At 39.8% G+C, this 23,945-nt stretch overlaps 1 long non-coding RNA gene across 1 annotated transcript; it reads right to left on the bottom strand.

Annotated features, from left to right (window-relative positions):
* Positions 1-1,832: 1,832 nt before the first annotated feature.
* LOC121924030 lies at positions 1,833-15,239 on the bottom strand. The gene is made up of 3 exons (XR_006102508.1): positions 15,098-15,239; positions 3,897-4,016; positions 1,833-2,467 (listed from the first exon to the last, which is right to left on the bottom strand). It is a non-coding gene; the product is annotated as an uncharacterized LOC121924030 (long non-coding RNA).
* Between the last annotated feature and the right edge of the window lie 8,706 nt (positions 15,240-23,945).

Raw genomic sequence — 23,945 nt, 5'->3', positions numbered from 1 at the left:
ATGCTAACTTCTTTCATTCAGTGAGTCTCTCAAGTGCTACCAGATCCTTTTCCAGATAGATGTTCTGCAAAACAAAGCTGTGTCTTTGAATTCCCCTCACCTGTAAACCAAGGCAAAATCAGTTGGCTCAGAGAGACTGTCCTAAGACATTGCTGTGGAGGTTGACATGCCCATTCCAATAAACGCATGAAAAGTAGCTTTCATTCCTAGGAAAATGTGGATGTGTTTTGTTTTGTTTTTTGACAGATGGGATGCTGCTGACCTCCTGAAATTAGAAGGGAGCACCAAGAGAAAGCGGGAATGATGCCCCCCCCCCCCCAACTTTGCTCAGCCATGGTCTTAGTAAAACACAGCCTAATTAACAGTTCTGTAAATTGACAATAACAACTGGTTTCCTGGAGGGATACATTTTCTTCACCCAGCCAGCCTTCTCTTCGTGCTTGGTCAAAGATAAAGGCTCCTCCCCCCCCCCCCCCCCCCCGCTTTAGTGGGATTTCCAAACAGCAAGTGGTGGTTGCGGTGACGGTGTGTTCCTTGGAAGACCCTTGCTCAAAACTTCCCACACCATGCCACATGTTTTTTCTCCTATCTGCAGTGGTTACTCTCTTCTCGGCCCCAATGTGCCAGGCAGCATAAAGGGCTCCCCCTCGGCTCTGAATCTGTTTCATCTTGGTCTGCTTGAAAAGCCCTGCATAAGTGGCCCCTTTCATGAGCCCTTTTCCCTCATTGCCACAAATGGGAAGAGTTCAATGGACCACCAAGGGGCCAAGTTGGAATCTCATTTGCTAGCAGATTGAGGTGAAACTGGAGCAGGAAAAGGGAGGCTGTGTGCATGCACCCTTCCTCTTCCTCTATTCCCAGGCTTTTTTCCTGGGAAAAAGACACCAGGAGGTCCCTGGGATGACATTGGTATCATACCTCCTCTGGATGTGCAATCTGAAACCCCTGCATCCTCCACCCCCATGACACCACTGTTAGATATGGCCATGATGTATACTTTAATGAGAATATATTCAAATTAACTACACAATAGGTTCAGTGCACCAGTTCATGCCAGACGAATCTTATCTGTTTCTTTGATAAAATTACCAGCTTGGTAGATGAAGGGATTGCTGTGGATATAGTAAGGCCTTTGACAAGGTTCCCTATGACATTTTTGCAAAGAAGCTCTTAAAATGTAGGCTAGAAGGTAACTGTTACATGGATTTGTAATTGGTTGACCAGCCGAACCCAAAGAGTGCTCAGCAATGGCTTCTTTTCATCCTGGAGAGAAGTGACCAGTGGGGTCCCGCAGGTTTCTGTTCTAGGGTGGGCAATTTGCAGCCTCCAAGATGTGGTTGGACACCCAATACCACTAGTCAGCATAACCAATAGTGAAGGATGTTGGAATCAAAAAATATTTGGAAGGTCACATGTTGTCCACCTCTGTATTAATTGCTGTAAGGAAGCTCCTAAAGGTGGTCATCACTTCTTTAACCAGCTTCAAAACAGAGTTGAAGACCATCCTGTTCAGAGAAGCGTTCCCAGGCATCACATAATTGTCGCTTGCTATTTGATGTTCTTTTGATGCCTGTTTTATCGAACCGTTTCCTATATTGCTATGTACTTTATATGTATTAGCCTACTAGCCCCACCACCTTTCCCTTCTCCTTTTATGTCATGTCTTTTTAGATTGTAAGCCTGAGGGCAGGGAACTGTCTAATTAAAAAGATCGTATGTACAGCGCTGTGTAAATTTACAGCGCTTTATAAATAAAGGTTAATAATAATAATAATAATAATAATAATAATAATAATAATAATAAAGTGGAGCTGCTTGTACCCAGGAGAGGCTCAGCACTAGTCCTGCCCTCCTCCACCCACAGATTTTGGAGGGAAATTCGCTTTAACAGCTAGAGAGATGTTTGTGCAGGCATTAAAGAAAATTACACACAAAATCTATATATTAAATTCTTACAAAAATACAGTACATTAAGAAAATGCTTGCAAAAAGTGTACAAACTCAATATGGCCCATATAAAATATGTATGCTAGAGGAAAGACACACAAATTGTGTGCCATTTTAAGTGCTAGATTTTCTTAGGCAAACTGTCATGTTCACAAACTGACATTAATGCAGGCCAAAATTAATATACAATGGAAGAAATTAGAGTTTTAGCAAAACTAAAAGCTGTACATTCACCACTGATAACACATATATACAGAATCATAAACACACACAGGTGCCTGCACACACATACACTCCTACTCCACTTACAATCTATTGTGGGTGCCAAATTGCAAAGAACTATAAGATTCCTGATGTTGCCTGTGTTTTCTTTCAAACTAATGGTCAGCTTCCCAGTGGTTGCACAAATCTGTTTCACAGCACGAGACAGTCACAGAATAGCCAACCCTCTGTGCCCTTCTTCTGGTACAGTCAGTGACGCTATTGGTACAGCCTTCCATCCTGTACTTCAATTTGTTTTCTGCAGAGAGAAAGGGAGTGGGCCAATGGGAGCAAAAAAGAAAATGTGAAACACAATGACAGAAGATGCCAAGAATGCTTCTTCATCTGCAAGAAGAAAAGGAGACGCAAGATTGGTTTACAGCTGCCTTTTGGGTATTCTGGCATCTCTGGGGCTCTAATACTATATTATGGCTATAGTAAACATAAGAAACAGGATCGTGCCCATTTGTTACATCTCTGACACCAGTACTGACAATGGACAAGTATGTTTAAATCTTTACACAGCGCTACCGTGTAGATATAAAATCAACACAGGACAGAGCCCAATTCTGACATTTATCAAGTTCTTCACAAATAAAGACTATTCACTCATCTCTGCTGGAATGAGGTACCAGTGGTGATGGCATTTAAAGGTGTTAATAATTATATAGACTCGCCCCTATAAATAGAAATACATTTTATTATTTTAATCAATATTAAATTTCATCAAGAGGAATATAATTCGAAGATATGTACAGGCGGCCCTCCTGTACATATCCTTTAATGGCTGAGTGGAAATTCAAACTCATGGTTCCAAGAGTCCTAGTGCAACACTCAAACCACTCAACATCACATTGGATCTTGTACTTCCATTGAAATCAATGGAATTTTAGTCACTAACTCCTGTGATTCTCCTCTAAAATAACTCCACATCTTGTTTTACATAATCATCCTTTCTTTTTTAAAAAAAAAGAAAAGAAGAAAGTGCTTTTTAAAAACCTTTAAGTGACAATCTGACTACTTCCTGTTTCCTTTGAAGGGACTTATGCTGTGCCCTTCCTGGGGATCCTGGAAAAAGAAAATTGTCCCCCACAAGGACATGTGGAGTCCGTGAATCCTTCTAGCTGTTGCTGTTGTTGTTGTTGTTGTTGTGTACCTTCAAATCATTTCTGACTTATGGTGACCATAAGGCAAACCTATCATGGGTTTTTCTTGGCAAGATTTGTTTAGAGGAAGTTTGCTCTTGCCTTTCTCTGAGGCTGAGAGAATATGACTTGCTCAAGGTCACCCAGTGGGTTTCATAGCCAAGCCGGGAACTGGACCCTAGTCCCTGGTCCCCAGAATTGTAGTTCCACACTCAAACCACTATGCCACACTAGTTCCTTATCCATCTAGTCCATGATTCTTATTTATCATGGGAATTAAGGATCAAATATGCACTGTCAGTTGGGGCAACACAGAGACTAGGAACCAGTGTGCTGTATGGTCATTTCTCTCAATCTCAGCAAGCAATTCGCAATTCATGTTTTGAACGAGCTATATTTTTCAGACCATCGTCAAACACAAAATAATACTTCTTTGCTGGGTCTCCTGAGCATAACCAAAGCTTCAAAAAGAAAGTTTTGACAATTTGAAAAGAAAAACTTAGCAGTAGTTGTCATTGTCATTCCACATAAATCACAACTTACGATGAAGGACAGTGACTGCAATGCATTTTTGTTTGTCTTTTGGGAAACATACATTCACTTTTCCGTCACAGCCTTGAGTTGGGTTCTCCCGTAGACAGTAGTGGCACTTCAGGCTTTGGACTGCAGTAGAGGAAAAAACAGAGCTGAACCCCCAAATGTCATGGATTAAGCCTGGCAGAGAGTTGGTAATTTGCTGCACAGAACTGAGTTTATCTCAGAAATGGAACTCATGGCAGCTCACAGAAAAATGACATGAATGCAATCCAAACCTAAAATTAAGAAAAGTATTAAAAATAATAGTGTATTTTCAAGACATCAAAAAGCACCCATCCAGTTAAAGCCCCTTCTGCAGCAGGTGACAATAGTTGCCAGAGGTTTGCCTGAATAAAAAAGGTCTTTGTCTTTCCATAGAAAAAGAACACCAAGTTTGCAGATGATACAAAATTGGGAGGGTTGGTTAACACATTGGAGGATAGGAATGGAATTCATAAGAACCTTGATAAACAAGAAAAATGGGCAGAAATTAATAAAATGAAATTCAAGTGGGGCAAGTGCAAAATTCTACATTTGGGCCACAAAACCTAAATGCACAGGTATAGGATGGGGGAAATGCCTGACCCAGCAGTGCTGCATGTGAAAAGCACTTTGGGATTATTGTTGATCATAAAGAGAACAGCAGCCAGCAGTATGATGCTGCAGCAAAGAAGGTGAATGGCATTTTAACCTGCATTATTTGAAGCATAATTTCCAATTAGAGGGAAACAATAGTCTCACTAAATTAAGGTCTCATGTGGAATACTGTGTTCCGTTTTGGTGCCTCCCTTTAAGAAGGATACATACAAGTTGGAACGAGTTCAGAGAAGGCAATGTTGTTATTGTTGTTACTTCTTACCTGTCTCTATGGATCAAGACAGGGAACAACAACAATGAATAAATACACAAAATCAGTTAAAAACATATCAGTTAAAACACAATCAGTTTAAAAGGACCAATAAGATATACACACATTAAAACAATGCAGATTTAAAATTAATAATATAAAATTCACAATTTAAAAATCATCTGGATAAGTCTGCTGGAAGAGACTGGTCTATAATGCTGTTTTAAATTCAGACAGTGTGTTCAGGTATCAAGTCTCTTCCAGCAAGTCATTCCACAGTCTCCTAGTCCTCCGGCTGATAAGAATGATAAGAAGTATGGCGAACAAGGCATATGAGGAAAGGTTGAAGGAGCTGTGTGTGTTCAGCTTGGTGAAAGGAAGACTGAGGGGTGACATGCCTGCAATCTTTAAATACCTCAAGGGCTGGCAGGGAGAGGAGAGACTCTCTGCTGCCCCAGTAGGTAGGATCAGATCTAATGGTTTAAGTTACAAGAAGGTAGATTTCAACTGAATATTAGGAGAAACCTCTTGACCAGGGGTAGGCAACCTTTTTGAGCCAGGGGCCGGGTTGCTGTCCCTCAGACAACTGGGGGGCCGAAGCAAAAAAAAATAGTTAAATAATTTTTAAAATTTTTAAATAAATAAATAAACTGGGACAAATGTAGGACAAAATTTTCAAATGGTGGACACTTTTTTTTAAAAAGTGGAGGACACGCGAAGAAATTTGTTGATTTTTTAAAAAATGTTAATATAAATGCATGTTTCTGAGGCTTCTATAGACAATTGTCCCTGTGTGCAAGAGGCCAAAGGCCCCGGCGGCAATCGGCGGCAGGACCAGGCTGGGGCCGGGCCGCATCCGGCCCACGGGCCGCAGGTTGCCTACCCCTGCTCTTGACAATAAGAGTGGTTTGGCAATGGGCTCAATATCCTAGAGTTGTGGTGGAGACTCCTTCTCTAAATGTCTTCAGATTCAAAAACAGGATGGACAATTTTAACTGGAGATTCTACACTGAGCAGGGAATTGATGAAGCTTATGGTTCTATGATTCCAATTCTATGATTCTAACATTCATAAAGAGTGAATCCAGTCCTGCTTTTAACATTGTGACACACACTTATTTTAACACATGGAACTTGTAATCTAGTGGATCTCAAACTTTTTTCCTTGTGACATACTTTATATTTACATCTAGATGTCGCACCCCCTTCCGCTTGATGTAGCATATGAATAAAAATATTTTGTTTGTTTACTGTGCATATTTTCATTCACAGATTCATGTATATTCATATTTTGATCTTTTATAAGAAAACAGCTCTCTTGCTTCTCCTCTACATCTTCTACCTCATCCTCCACCTCCCTCCTCAGGCAGAGGCCTCTGACACAGAGGGCTAAATATCTCACCAAAATAGAAATTTCAAAACTCCATATGATGGAGCCATGGCAGTTAAAGCGGTGTCAAACTGCATCATTTCTGAAATGCAGATGCAGCTATAAACATAGGTATATGATTAAAACTACCATGGCACATAGATTAAAGCTACCAACACATATTAAAATCATCCAAAACAATGAAATTGGATAAGTTAGAGGACAGGTAGACCATAAGTTAAACATGAGTCAACAGTGTGATGCAGCTAAAAAGGCCAATACAATTCTAGGCTGCATCTAGATATTTAAACTTGTCAGATGTAATTTCCAGCCCGATCCGGGGAATGGGCTGGGATTGGAATGGGATGGGATGGAACGGAGGAGAACAGGTGTTATTGCATTGATTTTCCCACTGATGCCGCCATTCCCAGCTGTGCTATGGCCACCGATTTTGAAGAATGGAAGTTTTCTTCAAAATCACTGACCAAAGCATGGCTGGGGAATGGGTGGGGACTCCCAGCGACATTGATGGCAAAGTCCATGTAATAACACCTGTTCCATCCAGTTCCATCCCAATCCCAGCCTGTGCCTGGATCGTGCTGGAAATGATGTCTAGATCAGAGGAAGTAATAGAGCCACTCTATTCTTCTTTGGTCAGGCCTCACCTGGTGTCCAGTTCTGGGCACCACAGTTCAAAAAGGATGTTGACAAGCTGGAGCATGTCCAGGGGAGGGTGACTAAAATAGTGAAGGATCTGGAAACCATGCCCTACGAAGAGAAACTTGGGAAGCTGGGTATGTTTAGTCTGGAGAAGAGATGGTTAAGAGGCAATATGATAACCCTGTTTACGAATTTGAAGGGGTGTCATATTGAGGATGGAGCAAGCTTGTTTTCTGCTGCTCCAGAGACTAGGGTGCTTATCGCACTCGTATTTGCACCTGATCTGGGCACGGGCAGCAGACGTGCATGACCAAGTGAAAACGCATTTTATCACATGCTATACTGTGCTCAAAGCGTCCTCATGTTGCGCAGTGGGTAAATGCCTGTACTGCAGCCATTCACTCGAAACCACAAGGTTGCGAGTTCAAGACCAGCAAAAGGGCCCAAGCTCGACTCAGGCTTGCATCCTTCCGAGGTCGCTAAATGAGTACCCAGACTGTTGGGGCAATAGCTTACTTGCTGTTCACCGCTATATCTTTGGAATAGCGGTATATAAATAAAATTATTATTATTATTATTATTATTATTATTATGTTATTGCCTGGCCCTAAGCCATCCCCGATCAGGTCTCAGGCACATGAATTTTGAAAGATGGAAGATTTCCAGCTGAGCAAAATCACGCGGCTTAGCCCTGATCCAGGATGGCATGGGGACACCTTGAGGACAGTATAACATGTGATAAAATCAATTTTCACTCGGCCACACACATTCCATGCCCCTACCCAGATTGGGGGCAAAAGCTCCTTATGAGCAAGTGTCATAAGCTCCTAGAACACGGAACAATGGATGCAAACTACAAGAAAAGAGATTCCAGCTCAACATTAGGAAAAACCTCCTGACAATAAGAGCTGTTTGACAGTGAACACGCTCCCTCAGAGTGTGGTGGAGTCTCTTTCCTTGGAGGTTTTTAAACAGAGGCTGGATGGCCACCTCTCAAGGGTGCTTTGATTGTGGGTTTCTACATGGCAGAATGGGGGACTGGATGACCCTTGGTGTTTCTTCCAATTCACTGATTCTAAATTAAGTGGGATAATGTAAGCGAGTTACATCAAAAAATTTCTTGGGTTTGAAATAAAAAAAACTATTTCCCTGAGATGTGAGTGTGAGGGGTGTTGGGTGTTGCCCACTTCTTTCCAAATTAATCTGATCTGTATAGAAGACTTACCTGTGAGCGCAAAACAAAGTAAAGCCCAGGCTGTGTGGTGGAGAACTCTTGTTGGCATCTTAGTCTTCTAAACTGACTTTCTGGCACAACAGGTGGCTGGTAGAGGCCCTAGAGGGGATCTCTGGCCCCAAGTTGGCCTTCCACAAAGGGCTGTGGTATGCCTCTTCACTTCACTTGGAAGATTTGAGACACTGGGATTTAAGCTGGATTGTTTGGGAATTGTGGTGTAATCTGAAAGAATAAGACTGCTACCTTCCTGCTGCCCAGGTGTGTGGCTAAACATTAAACAAACACCTTCTTCTGGGACTCTGTGCCTACCGGATTTTGTGTGGGCCCCAACAAGAGATCTGTAGATAGCATTGCTCTGCCTCCAGAGAGATTACTTGTTCTGATCCAGCATCCTTAAACTGTTCTCCTTAAGGGATGGATTAAGGCAGGGAGAGTGTCTTAGAAGTCCCTTGGGCAGGTGTCCACATTTGCAAGAGCTGGCTCCTCTGCCATGGTTCAGTATTTCAAAAATAAGACATGATCAGACCTGAGGAATTCGAAATCATATTTGGGGAGAACACAGAGGTCACTTACTGGTAATCCAATTGTGCCAAAAGACTAAGCCTTCCCTCTACCAGTCCCGCACAGCTTCTCTGGGTGTTATCCAGATTGCCACATGCAAGAAGTTGTCACCAAGTGATCTGAAGAAATCAGATTACACAGTGACATAGAGAAAGAAATAGCCTTCTTCCTATGTGAGCCTGCCTGAGTTTTGACATCCTCAGGGGAGGGCTTTTTCTTGGTCCTGCCACTTTCATAGACATTTTTGGTTAGGAAACATGAGACGGCATTCTCGATGGTTGTTCCTAGGTTGTGGAACTTCCTCCCAGAAGAGGGTAGGCTGTTTCCTCCTTCTTTCTTTCCACTGGCAGGTAGAGAACCTTTTGTTTAGACACAAGTTGAGGTATTAACTTATCCATGAGTCACATCGAAATCCATAATTTTGCCCTCAATTTATACATGATGTCAATTTATGGTTGAGTATATATGGTACAACAATTACTGTAGGAGAGTCTTTTAATGTGAAATGCACTGTACATTTTCTATTAAAAAAAAATCTTGTTGTGTTTTAAATGCTTTTAAATTGTTTTATTTGTGCCATTTTTAATAGTACAGTATTGTTGTACTGTATATATTCAACTGTAAGTTGACCTCATGTATAAGTCAAGGGCAGGTTTGGGGGTCAACATTATGGATTTTGATATGGCCCATGGATAAGCCAAGGGTAAAAATGTGTTAGGGGCATATAACAAAGGATCTAATGGATGAAGCAATCAAAAATGATGCCAAAGAATTTACAACATTCCAGCTGGCATAAATGTTTGTGCTCACTCAAAAGGCTGGATGGATGAGAGATAAGAGGGGGTTGGTGCTTCTTTTAGGTGCACCAAGGAGGGATTGAGCTCTCAACTTTCACCAGAGGATGGCTAATTTTTTTAATAAGAATTAAAGTACAGTACCCTTGGATAAAATAAATAAATAAGCCCAGGGTTTTTGGGTCAATTTTTTAGTAAACTTTCTAGACTTATACATGATTATGTACAGTAATTATTTTTTTATTGTGATCATTGGTTTTGGCTGTATTTTATTTTAATCTATATTATGCCTTGGGTTCCATATTGGGATAGGTGTGGGATTTATATTAAATAAATAAAGAAGTTTAAAAAAACTTTCCCAGGCTCTGAGAGTGACTGATATTCTTTCTCCCCACTTCACTCTCACTTAGGAAAGTTACTGTATGCTTTTTTTCTCATCTTAATTGGAGATTCCAGGAGTTTTAGTCCAAAAAAGTAAGTTCTGATATTTCTATCTCACTTTTCACAAGTCTTTAGTGACTGAAGAGGTTCCCTAAATAGTTGATGATGTACAAAAAAAATATAAAGACAGAAGTGTGCTTTCTTGATAGCTGCTCCTGGGAACTCTTTTCCTAGATAAGTTACATTGGTGGTCTCTTTTCTATCCTTTTGTAGGCATGCAAAGAACTTTCTGTTTCAGCGGGCCTTTGAGAGCTGCTCAGGGATGGGGCTTTTCATATGTTGTATCATTTATATTTCTTTTTGATGATTTGCTTTTAATTCCTTTTATTATTATTTTTAGCTGTATCTGTTTTAACACTTGTAAGCTGCCTTGAGTGCCAGATCTGGAACAAGGCAGAATATGAATATAAATATTATACTGGTTGGCATCTTGCAATGCAGTTACAGATTTATAACCGAAGACTTTATCACACCAGGCGTTCAAATCATGTTTTTGTGCAGAAAGAAAACATTATGGGTTGGAGACAGTAATTATTCCTCAGCTCTTCCAAATCTCCATGGTGCTGCTTCTGTCCTGGCTTCGGCACGCCAGCTTCCATAGCCCCACATCCTTGTAGTATGCTCCTCCCTGCATGCTCTTTGGTCTGTATTTTTATTTATCTTAATTTTTAAGGCAATTGCACGATCATGGCAATCCATTAAGGAAAAAAGAAAGAACAAAAATTAAAAGAATGAAAAACAGCCTGCTTGGCAATAGCTGGGGGATGAGAGAGGGGGAGCGGAGCAGAATCACACCCACTCATACCATGTGACTACCTGCACATTGGAACTACATCAGGAGGAACTTATCACACATGAATCAATAGTGAAAAAGCAGCGTGGTCAGGAGATGTTGATGGATTTTGCCCCTCAATGAGAAAGATTATTCCAGCAACAGAAGGACAGACACAGTGTCATGTGATAAGGTACAGCCACAGATGCTGCTATCCTGATCTAATTTTGCTTTTCAGCTCTTGCGTGATAAAGTGTTTAGGGTTATGGATCTGTAATGGCTCCCCATTCAGATACGTTATAGCACTATTGCTATGATTATAAATATTCCCTGGAATGAACCTTAAACTTGAAGAAGCCACTTTGAGTGATGGAGGTATGAGTGGAGATGCAGGCAAATGGGGTACCCCAAGGGATAGCTGCATCATCCTGAATTGCCCTACAGCACTACAGAGTTTTGTCACTTGCAGTAGAACCCTCAAATTTAAAGGTTTAAGGTGGGTTCCAGGAATCAGTTCCTTAGGTCATTTGTAGCTATATTTAAATAGTTACAAATTCAATATAGGATCTCAGCCAACAGCATAATAATAATACTACATCCCACCCCTGGAAGCCTTCAGAGGAAGAAGGGAGCAACGGTCAAGCATCCTCCCAACCTAGATACAATTCCAGCAGAAAACTTCTCTCCCTCTAGCTACCAGTTGACATTGGTGAGGCATTCAATGCGAGATGCAACAGCAACTCTGTAATTCATGATTACAACCTGTAGAACTATTAATATGTTATCTCCCATACTTCTGACTTTCACTGAGAGGGAGCTTTTCTAGCTGAAAAACTGAATACCAAAAAACTTAAAATAAAGAGAGAAAAACAATAAGCCACAGTCATTTGAAATAGCTTGAGATGACTCATGAAGGTGACCCAAGCCATATTTAGCATGGAAACCTTGACAAAATTAAAGACAATCAAGTAGTTTAACATTTATATGCCACTGAGCATGAGTTCTGACAATAAAATAATTTGAATACAAATTTATAGCTGTGAACTGCCCACATGAAGCTGGCTTCCTCAGAACATAGTCATGATAGAATCTCTCTGCTGTTCAGTAACCACAACCACAAATATCCCATTTGATTCCTGGCCACATCCCTGAGAAGGTGGGTGAAAAGAACATGCTGTGAGAATGGCTTAATAATAGGGGTAATTTCTACCTATATCTGACATTTTCATCTAATGCAAGATATCTTCAGTAGGACACACAGAATCCTATTAAGACATACTCAGAATTTTTTTTATAAGTGTCTTAACAGAATAAATATTTTCTTTCCAAACATGAAATTCTGAATTCATGGATACATTCTCTTAATTCCATGTTTGTAAAGAAAATATTTATCATGCATGCCATAGTATTTCCAAATAATTACAGATACTACAGACTCAGACTCAGCATAAGAGGAAGACAATAAGTCCTCTGAATAAATCTTTCCAAGAAAATCCATTGATAGGGTTAGCAGAGAATCAGCATAGTGCAGTATGCTGGCTATTTGCCATAATAAAATGAAATGAATGAATGAGCATAGTGCAGTGTTTTGAATGTTGGACTATGGCCCTGGGAACAACTTGTAGGCACATAACAACAAGCACATCTTCAGGGACAAGTTGGTGAGAAACAATTACTTGCAGTACCAGAAGGTCAATTTCCCAAAGCATTATGAGGAATGAAAATGTTCCTTTAAGGAAGACGTTGCAGTGTGGAATACTCCAGGTCAATTGGCCATATGTATCCTCATCCACAAAAGTTCTTTCCATTTCTCTTTAGATCTGGTTTTCTATTTCCTCCCACTTCCAACACCATTCAATAAATAGTCCAAGGCATCTGATGGGGTGGGAACTCCAGGGTATCCCAAACTTAGTGGCCTTCCTCAGTTGTACTGTGGGATAGAGGTGGAGGAAGATTCCTGCTCTTATGAGAAGGCTAGAGTAAAATTCTTCTAAACCCAGAAATGGAGGTGCCAAAAAAGAAAAGAAAAGAAAAGAAAAGAAAAAGCCTTTGTGCTGTCCTTTCAGATGGCTAAAAAAATTATAATATGCCACAGGACAGGCACATACAACACACACACACACAGTCAGCATGAATTTTCTATCCTGACTATTTTTCTTGTACCTCTTTTGTTTCCTCAGCCTATCAGTATGGAAACCACAAGCTACCATTTCCTTCTTCCCACAGATAAAATTGCCTTTGCAGAAAAAGAGGACAAATGCACAGTGATGAAAAGGAAGAGCTTTTGGGAACTGGATAGTCTAATCCATTTTACTGTAAAAACAGAATTTGCTCCTGATTTGATTATGGTGCAGTGAGAGTCAGAATTGGACACACCAAGGAAGATTATATCAAATCTGTACCGTAACATTAGAAATCTTCTTTGGATGTTACACTGACCGCACATGAGACTCAGCTCAGACTCACAATGATCAAAGTACTTTTCTTTGGAACAGCTGGCCTTCTCTTTTGCCTTATACCTACAGGTAAGTTAAAACAGGTGACTTGGGCTGCTGCCACACTGCAGAATTAATGCAGTTTGACATCACTTTAATTGTCATGGCTCCATTTTATGGAATCCTGAGACCTGTAGTTTGTTGTGGCACCACCACAACTCTCTGACATAGAAGGCTAGATATGTAACAGAACTACAAATCCCAACATTCCATAGCATTTAGCCATGACAATTAAAGTGGTGTCAAAAAACATTAATTCTGCAGTGCAGGTGCAGCCTCTGTCCCTTTCTGGTTTATATACTTACTGCATGCTTTATACCCATGATTCTTTTGCCACCCTGCATTCTAGACAAGTGAAATGAGTGACCCAGTGTCACAATGCATTTCATTTGACACTGTTATAACTCTAGGTTTTTTTTTTTTTTTGTGGGGTTTTCAGGCTATGTTGCCATGTTCTAGAAGAGTTTGTTGCTGACATTTCACCACAGATGCTGGCAAAACGTTAGGAACAAACTCTTCTAGAACATGGCCACATAGCCTGAAAAACTCACAGACTAACTATGGATGCTGGCCATGAAAGTCTTCAACTTCACACCGCTATAACTGTCATGGTTCAATGTTATGGAATCCTGGGGTTTGTAGTTTGTTGTGGCACGAGAGAGAGAAAGCTAAACATATCACCAAGCTACAAATCCTAGAATTCCATAGCATTGAGTCATGGCAGTTAAAGTAGTGTCAAACTGCATTATTCCTGCAATGTAGATTAGACCATTGTCTCCCCTTTACTCCCCCTTAGATGACTGGTGACTGGTAATACAGTTATACTGCTGAGCTTTTACCAGTTAATGCCACTCTCTCAATTCAGAATCCTATTGGGACATTACATCGGTGTAATTCTGGGTTGCACCCATAACTGTATTTCTCACAGGCTTGAACAAGGAAATAGCCAGTACAGTGGACCCTTGTTATACGCTGGGGTTTGGTTCCAAGATCCCCCGTGTATAACAAAATCTGTGTATGCTCAAGTCCCATTACATATAATGACATAGCAAAATGGTGTCCCTTATAAAAAATGGAAAATCAAAGTAAATTCATACTTTTTTGGAACATTTTCAAACCGTGTATGCTTAAATCCGTGTATAAAAAATCTGTGTATAAGAAGGGCCGACTGTACCTCTTTCTACAAGTAGTTCCCCCTTTGCCTTCAGTGAAACAGAGTCACTGAATAGGTGACTGGGCACATACATAGCTCTACTTCCCCCATGACTGCTTCTATTGTTCCAGGCCATTTATATGAGTACACAGTAGTACCTTATGCTCTGTTGGTATTAGACAAGATCTGAGATTCTGATTTATATCCTTGGTTTTAGAAACAAGATTTTATTCCAATTTTATTTATTTATTTATTTATTTATTTATTGGTAATGTGTGCATTTAATTTTTGTTGTTTCTACAGTGCTTTCTGTACTTACTGAGCTTAGGAATAATGTAAAAATATTCTGAATAAATAAATGTATAGGTTATGAGCTACTGGTCTTGCTTGTAATCATTGAGCTGTAAGCCTCACAGTTCTCCCAGTACAGGCTTTATCCCTGTTTGGCTCAATGGAGTTTATCACACAAAAGAGATCGGGAGTTTATCCCATGAATATCCTGGAAAAATTGCGTAATTGTGTGAAATGTTTTCACACGACATCACACAAAACCCACCATTAAAGTGGTCACAAAGAAGCATTAATGTGCATCTTTTTACTTTTGGGATTTCAGCAACAATGCATTTCCAATATCACTTTATTGGTGCAATTGCATGTGATAATCATCTCCACAATTACTTGCCACTTTCATTTTATTTGCGTTATGCTTTAAATGCGCTTTAATCTCTCTTTAATGCCGAAATTAGCGCCAGTGTGATCAACTCTAAACTCCTTTGTCTGTCAACACTCACCACGTGAATTTGCAGTCTGAAGGAGTGACTATTCTGAAATTACCTTGCTTACCTGAAGCCTGAAGTGATACAGCCCATTTTATCTCCTTAATTCATTCTGCTCCAAGTAGACTGGATCTGCCTGAGTGGGAAGCAGAAGCATCCAGAAAGACTGAGATTGCTCCACCAGAGGGACAGAGTCTTGAAACACTGCAAGAGGGTAGATCCAGGCTTTAGAAGTGGGCTTGTGGAATGGACTTCTACTTTAGCTGAGGGTGTCAGGTTCAAAACACACTGCAGAAATTGTTCAGTTTGAGACTGTTTTAACTGCCCTGGCTCAATGCTAGAGAAATCTGTGATTTGTAGTTTTGTGAGACAATAAATTACAATTCCCAGGATCCTCTAGCACTGAGCCAGAGCAGTTAAAGTGGTCTCAAACGGGATTATTTCTGCAGTTTGTTTTGAACCTTAGTTGCTCAACCTCCTGCATCCTTGCTGCAAGAACAGGAGCATGTGAAGAAGGGATGCTTAAGGCGCTTACTGCACTGCACTCTTATAGTGCTGCTATTCCACTTTAGCTTCTCTGGCTGCTTCCTGGTGCATTCTGGGATTTGCATTTTAAGGAGAGGCATTTCGAATTCTCAGAGCTCTTAGGCCTCACTGAACTACAAACCCCAGAATGCCACAGGAGGCAGCTAGAGCAGTAAAAGTGGAATAGCATCACTATTAGAGTGTAGGGTGGTAATCTACTAAATTTAAGTGATTATCTCTCTTCTGTATTACACTTTTTAGTGCCCTTTTCTTTACTGTATACTTTTTTGGATACATTTTTCTAACCAAAAATACCACTGTCACAAACTTTGCGGAAACTTTGGCTATCAGCATTTTACTGAAACTGTGGTTCAGTTCATGTATGTGCCATGAGTCAAAACTGACTCAAGAGCAGCTAACAACAACAAATGGTGTTAGTTACTGCAAATTTGATCCTCTTCAGATAAGGGGGAAAAGTCTCTGAAAGTTCCCGTTTTTGTTCCTATGCAAAACAATTTTATTTTGGAGAGCCACATGATGCTTTTTTCATCTCAAAGAATTTCCTGGGAACTCCTTGCATTACTAAAGACTTTTCATTCCTTCTTCTCAGGTCAGTCTATATTAACCTGTATTTTCCAAAATGAAATATAAATGAAATGGGATAATACAAACTTGGCTGCTTATTTGTACATCCCAGAATTAGCCAAGATACATAGGGGGGAGAATTGAGATATCATTTCCACTGTAACCACCTGGAAGGTACACAGACTGTGGGTTCGGCCCTGAATCTGTGTGGAAAGATTGTTATCCTTGGCCAAGGAGACTGATTCCCTCCCCTCCAGAATAGAACATCCCAGCAGTCTGTATCAGGAACCGGGAAGAACAACTTTATTGACATGATTCCAGAATTTATAGGATTTCATGCTGATGTTACAGATGGCTAAAGAGTCACATGTATGTTACAAGGGCCTGTTACAGACAGCCAAAATAAAGCTGCTTCGAGTCACAGTGGAGGTATGGTATTTCAATGATGCATGCGTCCTAAGAGTCCAGAAGTCGCACCAAAGCCATGCTCCAGCCCTAAGGACTGGAACGTAGCTTTGGTGTGGCTTCTGGACCCTTAGGATGCATGCATCATTGAAACACCATACCTCCACTGTGACTTGAAGCAGCTTTATTTTGGCTGTCTGTAACAGGCCAAAGGTTCTCATTATTTCCTTTGGTATATGTGTCTACTAGACGTTCATTTCTAACAATCAACATTCATTTCACTTTCCCTTAGTCAGCCCATGCTGCTCAGATGTTGCAAAACAGAGATACCTGCAACTTCATTTCCATACACAAAGGATTTGTAATTTGTATTGACATCCTCACATACCAATGGCATATATATGTCTGTGCCTGGCTTCTACTCCACCAAATGCATCTGAGGAAGTAGACTGAAGTCTATGAAAGCTCATGCTGCCAATTTCTTTCTTTCAGTTAGTCTCATGATGCTACATGATCTCTCTACATACTGATTCTACAGACTAACACGGCTATATCTTTGAATTTTATACTGGGAACTGTGATCTTTAGTAGCCCCCACAGCTGCAACTGTAACTGTCAGCTATAGTGTTCAAGGTTGTTTTCCAGTAACATGGCTTCACTTTGGTTTGTTAGAAGTTTCAGGGCTGGAAGCAGAGAAAAGCAAGTCCAGGGTTCTGGTGGGAATGACCTGCCTTCTGTCAATCTCAGAAATACCCAATACTTCTGTCCAGGTACTGAAGTTAGTCATTCCATTAGGGAAACATTTCAAGTTTTTCACTGCTGATTACTTGCAATCAGGGAGATGATGTGTTTTTCAGCTTTCACAACCAGTAGACATAGCTATTATTTCCAGGACATAGATTCCACAGAGATCAAGTGAGGAAATTATACTAATCAACAAAATGATTAGTATACAGTAATACAAACTGTCCTTATCCAAAATGCTTGGGACCTGAAGTGTTTTGGATTTTGGATTTTTGACTATTTCACAACATAATGAAAAAATACTGAAAACACTTTAGCACTTTGACTATACCTCCTAAATAATACTAAAGAAGGCTCAGTGGAAAATGCTGGAAATGAGTTTAGATGCACTTTGTAAACAGTGGGAGGGGGGAAAAACCCAGTATTGGGAGGAATGAAGGAAACCTAGGATATTTCAAGAAGGAGTTTGAATGTATACATGGGAATATGCAGGTACAGTAAAATCAAAATAAAGAGAACACTTCCAGATACTTCTTTCCCTTTTGGGTGAACTCTTTCATAGATTCACAAAAAATGTGAATCCGATGAGTTCATTCTTCCATCATTAGTTCCAAAAATATAAAAGGATCCCTGATTTCACTGTGTTGTTTGGGCAGGCAGCTACTTATAGTACCCCATCATTTTGTTCTCTTGTGTTGCAGCCAGCCGCCTGCAGTGTAGACAATGTTATCTGGATGTCCCTAATATTGGCTGCTTTCCAAAACCCACTGTCTGTGTCACTGAGCAAGGGCAAGTGTGCATGACTGTCAACCTCATGAAAAGTAAGTTCTGGGTGAGGCACACAGCATTGGTGTCACTAGCATTGATGTCACCCAGTGCAGTAACTCATGGTGTCACACACACACCCTTTGACCTCCTCCCATTTCACACCATACAAAATCCTTAGTAATGCTTTTTTGCACTAATGTTACTCATAAATCATAATTCCCATATACTACTGAATGTAATGCTAATAGTTCTGACACACACAATTAGCAAAATTAAAATTATACCTTCAAATTACAATATCACATGCACAGCCTAAATGTATGTGCATGTACGTAGTGAAGTTGTTTAAAATCTGATGTTTTTAAAAGAAAATGTTAAAAGAATAAAAAATTAAAAATTAAAAAATTTTAAATTTTAAATTTTAATTTTAGAAAATTCTGGGGCCTCTCCTATCTCCTCCCACTAAGCTGACCCACTCCCACCATCTCTTAAAGCATTTTAAAGAGAAGCAGACGAATGCCACAGCCCATTTCTGCCAAAAAGCAGTTCTTTGAGGAACAGTGGTGTCACCCCTCCTTAGGGTGTCACCTGGTGCGATCCGCACCCCCTAGCGACACCACTGGCACAAGTGGGCTATTGGGGTACTCTGCTTCTTCTGTATGAAACAAAGGCATAGGGACTAATCTTCTGGCTTCCATGTCAAAAGTGTAATCTTCTTGGGGACCAGCGTGGCTTCCCAACTCCACAGAGTGCCATAAATCTGCTTTTGTTTTCATTCCAGTCTTTAAAGTCCAGAAACTTGGGCTGCTGCCAGATGGCAGAATTAAAGCAGTTTGACACCACTTTAGCTGCCATGGCTCAATGCTATAGAATTCAGGCTTTTGTGTTTTATGAGATGTTTAGCCACCTTGAGCCCCTGTATGGGGAGGAAGGCAGCATATAAATAAGTAAAATAATAATAATAATAAAATAATAATGATGTTTATAGTGTTGTGAATTCTGATGCCCCACCAAACTACAAAACCCAGAATTTGATAACATTGAGCCATGGAAGTTAAAGTGGTAGCAAAGTGCTTTATTTCTGCAGTGTAGTAGAGGCCTTGGACAGCTCCTTTGATGTATAAACCTCACAGCAGATTCACTGCATCCCTGACATGGAAACCACCATCTGTTCCCTGTGTCCAAGTAGGAGTGGTTGTTTTCTTTTTTGTTTTGCATAGCCACCCATAGCTCTGGGCTGACCCCTAGCAGACAAAAGTGGGACATGACATCTGGTCAATTCATTGCTTCTACGTATATTTCAATGTGCCTGTTGACATAAACAATTCCATGGATTCTATATAGTCTATATATGTACAGGGCCCTGATTCATTTACTTACATTTTGACTGCCCTGTCTTGAAAAAATTACTTTATTAGGTGTACCTGTGTATAGTTTACTATGAATCTCTCATATAATTACTTGTTCTCCCACCAGCAAAATCTATTACTGACTCCACAGATAAACCAATAGAAGGTCAAGGTGAAGGAAAAGATCCAATTTTAGGAGAAAGATGGGATACAAGTGCAATAAACAAGTAAACCAATAACTAATAAAGGGACTCCTGAAGGTAAAAATAATAATAATAGAGACTGAAGCTGCAACTACACAGCAGAATTAATGCAGTTTGACACCACTTTAACTGCCATGACTCAATATTATAGAATTCTGGGATTTGTAGTTTTGCGAGCAATTTAACCTTCTATGTTAGAGAGCTCTGGTGTCCTAACAAACCACAAATCCTAGGATTCCATAGCATTGCGGCATAGCAGTGAAAACAATGTGAAACTACATTAAGTCTGCAGTGTGGCAGCAGCCAGGGAGAAAGACAGGCCTTTTGGCAGTAGCTGATGTTTTTCTCAAGACTTTCTGAAGTTTAGCATACCCTTCTGGATGTATAGGTCAAAAAGAGACACACTATATTTGTAGGCTAAAGATATGCACTATATTTTTACATGATTTGAAAGAATCGGTCACTATAATGAAGTCAAAAGTAAAAAGTGGGAATGGCTGATGCCACTGTACACAGTCTGGAGGATTGTCATGATACCATTTTGAAAAACAGCTTTAAAAGGAAGGCTTGTAGCAGTAGTCAGAATTCAGTGGCCCACTGGCTGTATGTGCCCACTCACTGCCCCAGGTTGGTTTTATGGGTCTTGGGCTCCTCATTAACCCTTTGAAAAAACCCTCATTCACTCAAAACAATTATTTTTGTGTAGATGGATGCAGAGCAATAGGCACATGCAGGTGCCTCTAGGGTTCTTTTGGTAGTCCCTGCAGATGACCTCCTTGGGAAATTATAAGCTCAGTCTTGTCACTACGATCCCTTGTGTTCTCTCTCCCACTGCAGAAGACAAAGTGTTGTTCAGGATACAAGGCTGTTCTGCTAAAGTTGGGAGGACCTGTGGATTGAAACAAAGAACTTTTTCACGGGGCCAGGTGGTCACCACTTCTTGTTGCAATCAAGGTGACTTTTGCAACAAGCAGAAAAAAGAGCTCTTTCTGTTGCTTGCTTCTCAAGAAGGATTCATCTTCAGTAATCTATTTTGTGAGTGACACAATTTCACAGAAAGATGGACTTCTTCTGATACAGAAGAGGGTGATGCACAGAACATGGAAATATTACTTTCTTGGGTTCCAGGACCCAGTATCCTTTAGCCAGTGGACATGCTGGCTAAGGGAGCGTGAAAGCTATAGTCTGATTGAGAGAGAGAGAGAGACTATGAGAACATTTTCTAAACAAAATAAAATATCACGCCTGTACTGACAAGATGGAGTGTGTCCAGAGAAGACTAAGATGAAAGATCATGAAAGGCACTGTGGCATCAAAGACCTAAATAAAGACTCCAGTTCCGCTTTAAGTATATTTATTTTGAAAAGTGAAACAAAGGAAGGATGATGATCCACACATATCATATTTACATCAAAGGCAGGATAGACAATTTTAAAAAGCAAAACATTTTAAATGCTTTTTTTTGGTATTCAGAACATTGAGACAAAGACGAAAAGAAGAAGAAAAATTCAAAATATCATCATATAAGAAAATAATGTATGAATACATTCTGTAATCCAACTAATAATACTCCAGTCATATTGAAGTCATATTCAAAATGGTTAGGAGTCTCTGCACATCCTTTTAATTAATATGAAGACTCCAGTTTTCCTAAAAGCTTATCAAATACTATCTAGTTTTCAGAAGTTTAATGTATAAGCTTTTTATCCCCACGGACATATTGCATCTTGATCTCAGTGCTTCAGTGGCCCATTCACACTACAGAATTATAGCACTATGATTTGTGTCTTTTTAGATTGTAAGCCTGAGGGCAGGGAACCATCTATTATCCCCTCTGTTATAAGCTGCCCGGATTCCCAGTGATTGGCAGCATATAAATACATCCTATTATTATTATTATTATTATTATTATTATTATTATTATTATTATTATTATTAAGTGCCATGGTTCTGTCCATGAATCCTAGAGCTGGCAGTTTAGGGAGGTGCATTTATAATTCTTAACCATCGCACTTTAGTGTCTCACTAGATACCAATCCTCGAGATCCCATAGGATGCAGCCAAGGTATTTAAAGTGGAATAACAATGCTATAACCATGTAGTGTGAATAGGTCCCAGACAATAGCACACAGGTAGCAACCAAGGTACGATACCATTGTTATGTACATTTTGGGTATCTGATCTGAAATATGGCCTAATGATACAGTGAGAGATTCAGCTGTAAAATACATCTGATTATCTTGATAGTAGTTTACAATCATAAACCAATATTGTTTTACCACTAAATATGGGCAGAAGTACCAACTTCCATTTTTACAACACCAACAGAGTAAATAATTATGGAGAATTTCTTCTTTGAATTACATATACAAAATCAAAAATGGTAAGCTTTTTCAAATAAATCTCTGCACTGACCATTCTTCTAGTTACTTCTTGATGTAACTTTTGGTCTAAGATACATGGAAAAAAGGGAGATGTAGCATTATTCCTTTGGACATATGAAGCATTTACTCTGAGTACATCAAAATCCTTATATTTAATTAGTTTGCCCCTTTAACTAAATCAAGAACCTCTCTTGGAACACTTACACTACTAAATTGGCAAAAGAAATATTAAAAGTTAAAATGCTAGTACTGAAGAGATCTAGGAACCAAAAAAAAATTTCTTTTTTTCCTGAACAAAGATTTTTGACCAGACTTAACTCCACTTCACTGCCAAAACACCATTGTGCTAATCATAGTAAAATTAAAAGAATTTTGCTAGAATCTAACAAAGATTGACAAATTATCCAGTAGTCTGGGAAAGATGTCTTGCATTTGATGATTCCTATTTTTCCCTGACCTCTCCTTCTTTCAAATAAAAGTCACCTTGTTGTGGGTTGGAAACTGGGCTGGAGGTAATTTCCACATTTTAGTACTGCACTCATGCGGTAGATATCTGTAATTACTATAGGGCCCACCTAATTTATTGAAACTCCTTTCCTCTTCTTCAGTTGTATATAGCTCAATATTTATATTCTCAGTAAAGGCTTGGGGCTCCCATGTCAGCAAGGTGATCATTTATGGCTGTTGGATGGAGATGTCTGTTGTTGTTAACTGCACTCGAGTTGACTTCGGCTTATGGTGAACCTATGAGAGAACCTCTAAGACATCCTATCCTCAGCAGCTTGGTTGGGTCTTGCAGACACAAGACCCAACTTCCTTGATTGAGTCTATCCATCTGTAATGCAGTCTCCTCCCTCCTCATTGCCTCTACCTTAACAAGAATTATTTTCTTTTCTAGAAAGTCATGTCTTCTTATGATATCTCCAAAGTACGACAATCTTCTTTTAGTCCTCTTGTTTCTAGTGAGAGTTCAGGCTTGATCCCATTTGTCTGTAGTCCTCCCCCCCAAAAAATTACCATTCCCAATTTAACAGAAACCTTTTTTTAATGCTTGGATAACATTGTGGATGGGGAAAAGCATGAACCATTGAGAATGTTAGGCAAAAGGAGCCTTCCAGCTTTTTGCCAAGACTGCAACTGCTAATAGCCTAGCCAGTTTATCTAGTGGTGGTGGTGGGGTACTGGAAGGTGCATTTCAACAACATCTGACAAGTGCACTTTCTCAGTTCTCTTTCAGCATCTCTAGCTGTTAATAATGCATTTGACCCGCTTTTTCCTCCTTTTGCCATCCTGAGTACCATAAGCAGTTACCTGAAGGCCAGGCATTCAGAAGGTAATGTTTTTTGTCCATTTGTTGTTTGTTGTTAACTGCCTCCCATACAACCCCAACTCATGTGACCCCATGGAGGACATCTCCAAGCTCCCTATACTTCATGCACTGCTTAGATCCTGCAGACTCAGGCCCACGTCTTTCCTGATGGAGCGAGCCATCTGGTGTGTAGTCTACCTCCTTTTTACTACCTTCCACCTTTCCTGGCATTATTGTCTTTTCTAATTAGTCATGCCTCCGGTGGGCAAAGTATGACATCTCAGTTTCATCATCATCAATATTTGATCAGAATATTTGGTACAGGATATTTTTAATTATTTAGATTTCATCGCTTCTAGGTTGAATTTATGTAGATCCTTGGTTATCATATTTTTATTTTATTTTATTTTATTTCTATGTTGCCTTTCTCCCAAAAAGGGACCCAAGGTGGCTCACAATATAGAAACACATTAAACAAAAAATTGTAAAAACAATAAAAAACCTAATTAAAACACTAACAAAATAAAATTTAAAACATACAAAATTAAAAACATAATCTAAAACAACCTCCTGCCCCAAATAAAACCAGCCCTGCACGATGGCAGAGCAGCCCCAATTTATGTATTGTGGAGACATTACAATA

The sequence above is a fragment of the Sceloporus undulatus genome, chromosome 2 (assembly GCF_019175285.1).
Source record: "Sceloporus undulatus isolate JIND9_A2432 ecotype Alabama chromosome 2, SceUnd_v1.1, whole genome shotgun sequence".
In the NCBI taxonomy this organism is placed as follows: domain Eukaryota; kingdom Metazoa; phylum Chordata; class Lepidosauria; order Squamata; family Phrynosomatidae; genus Sceloporus; species Sceloporus undulatus.
This window is presented reverse-complemented; position numbering and strand designations above follow the sequence as displayed.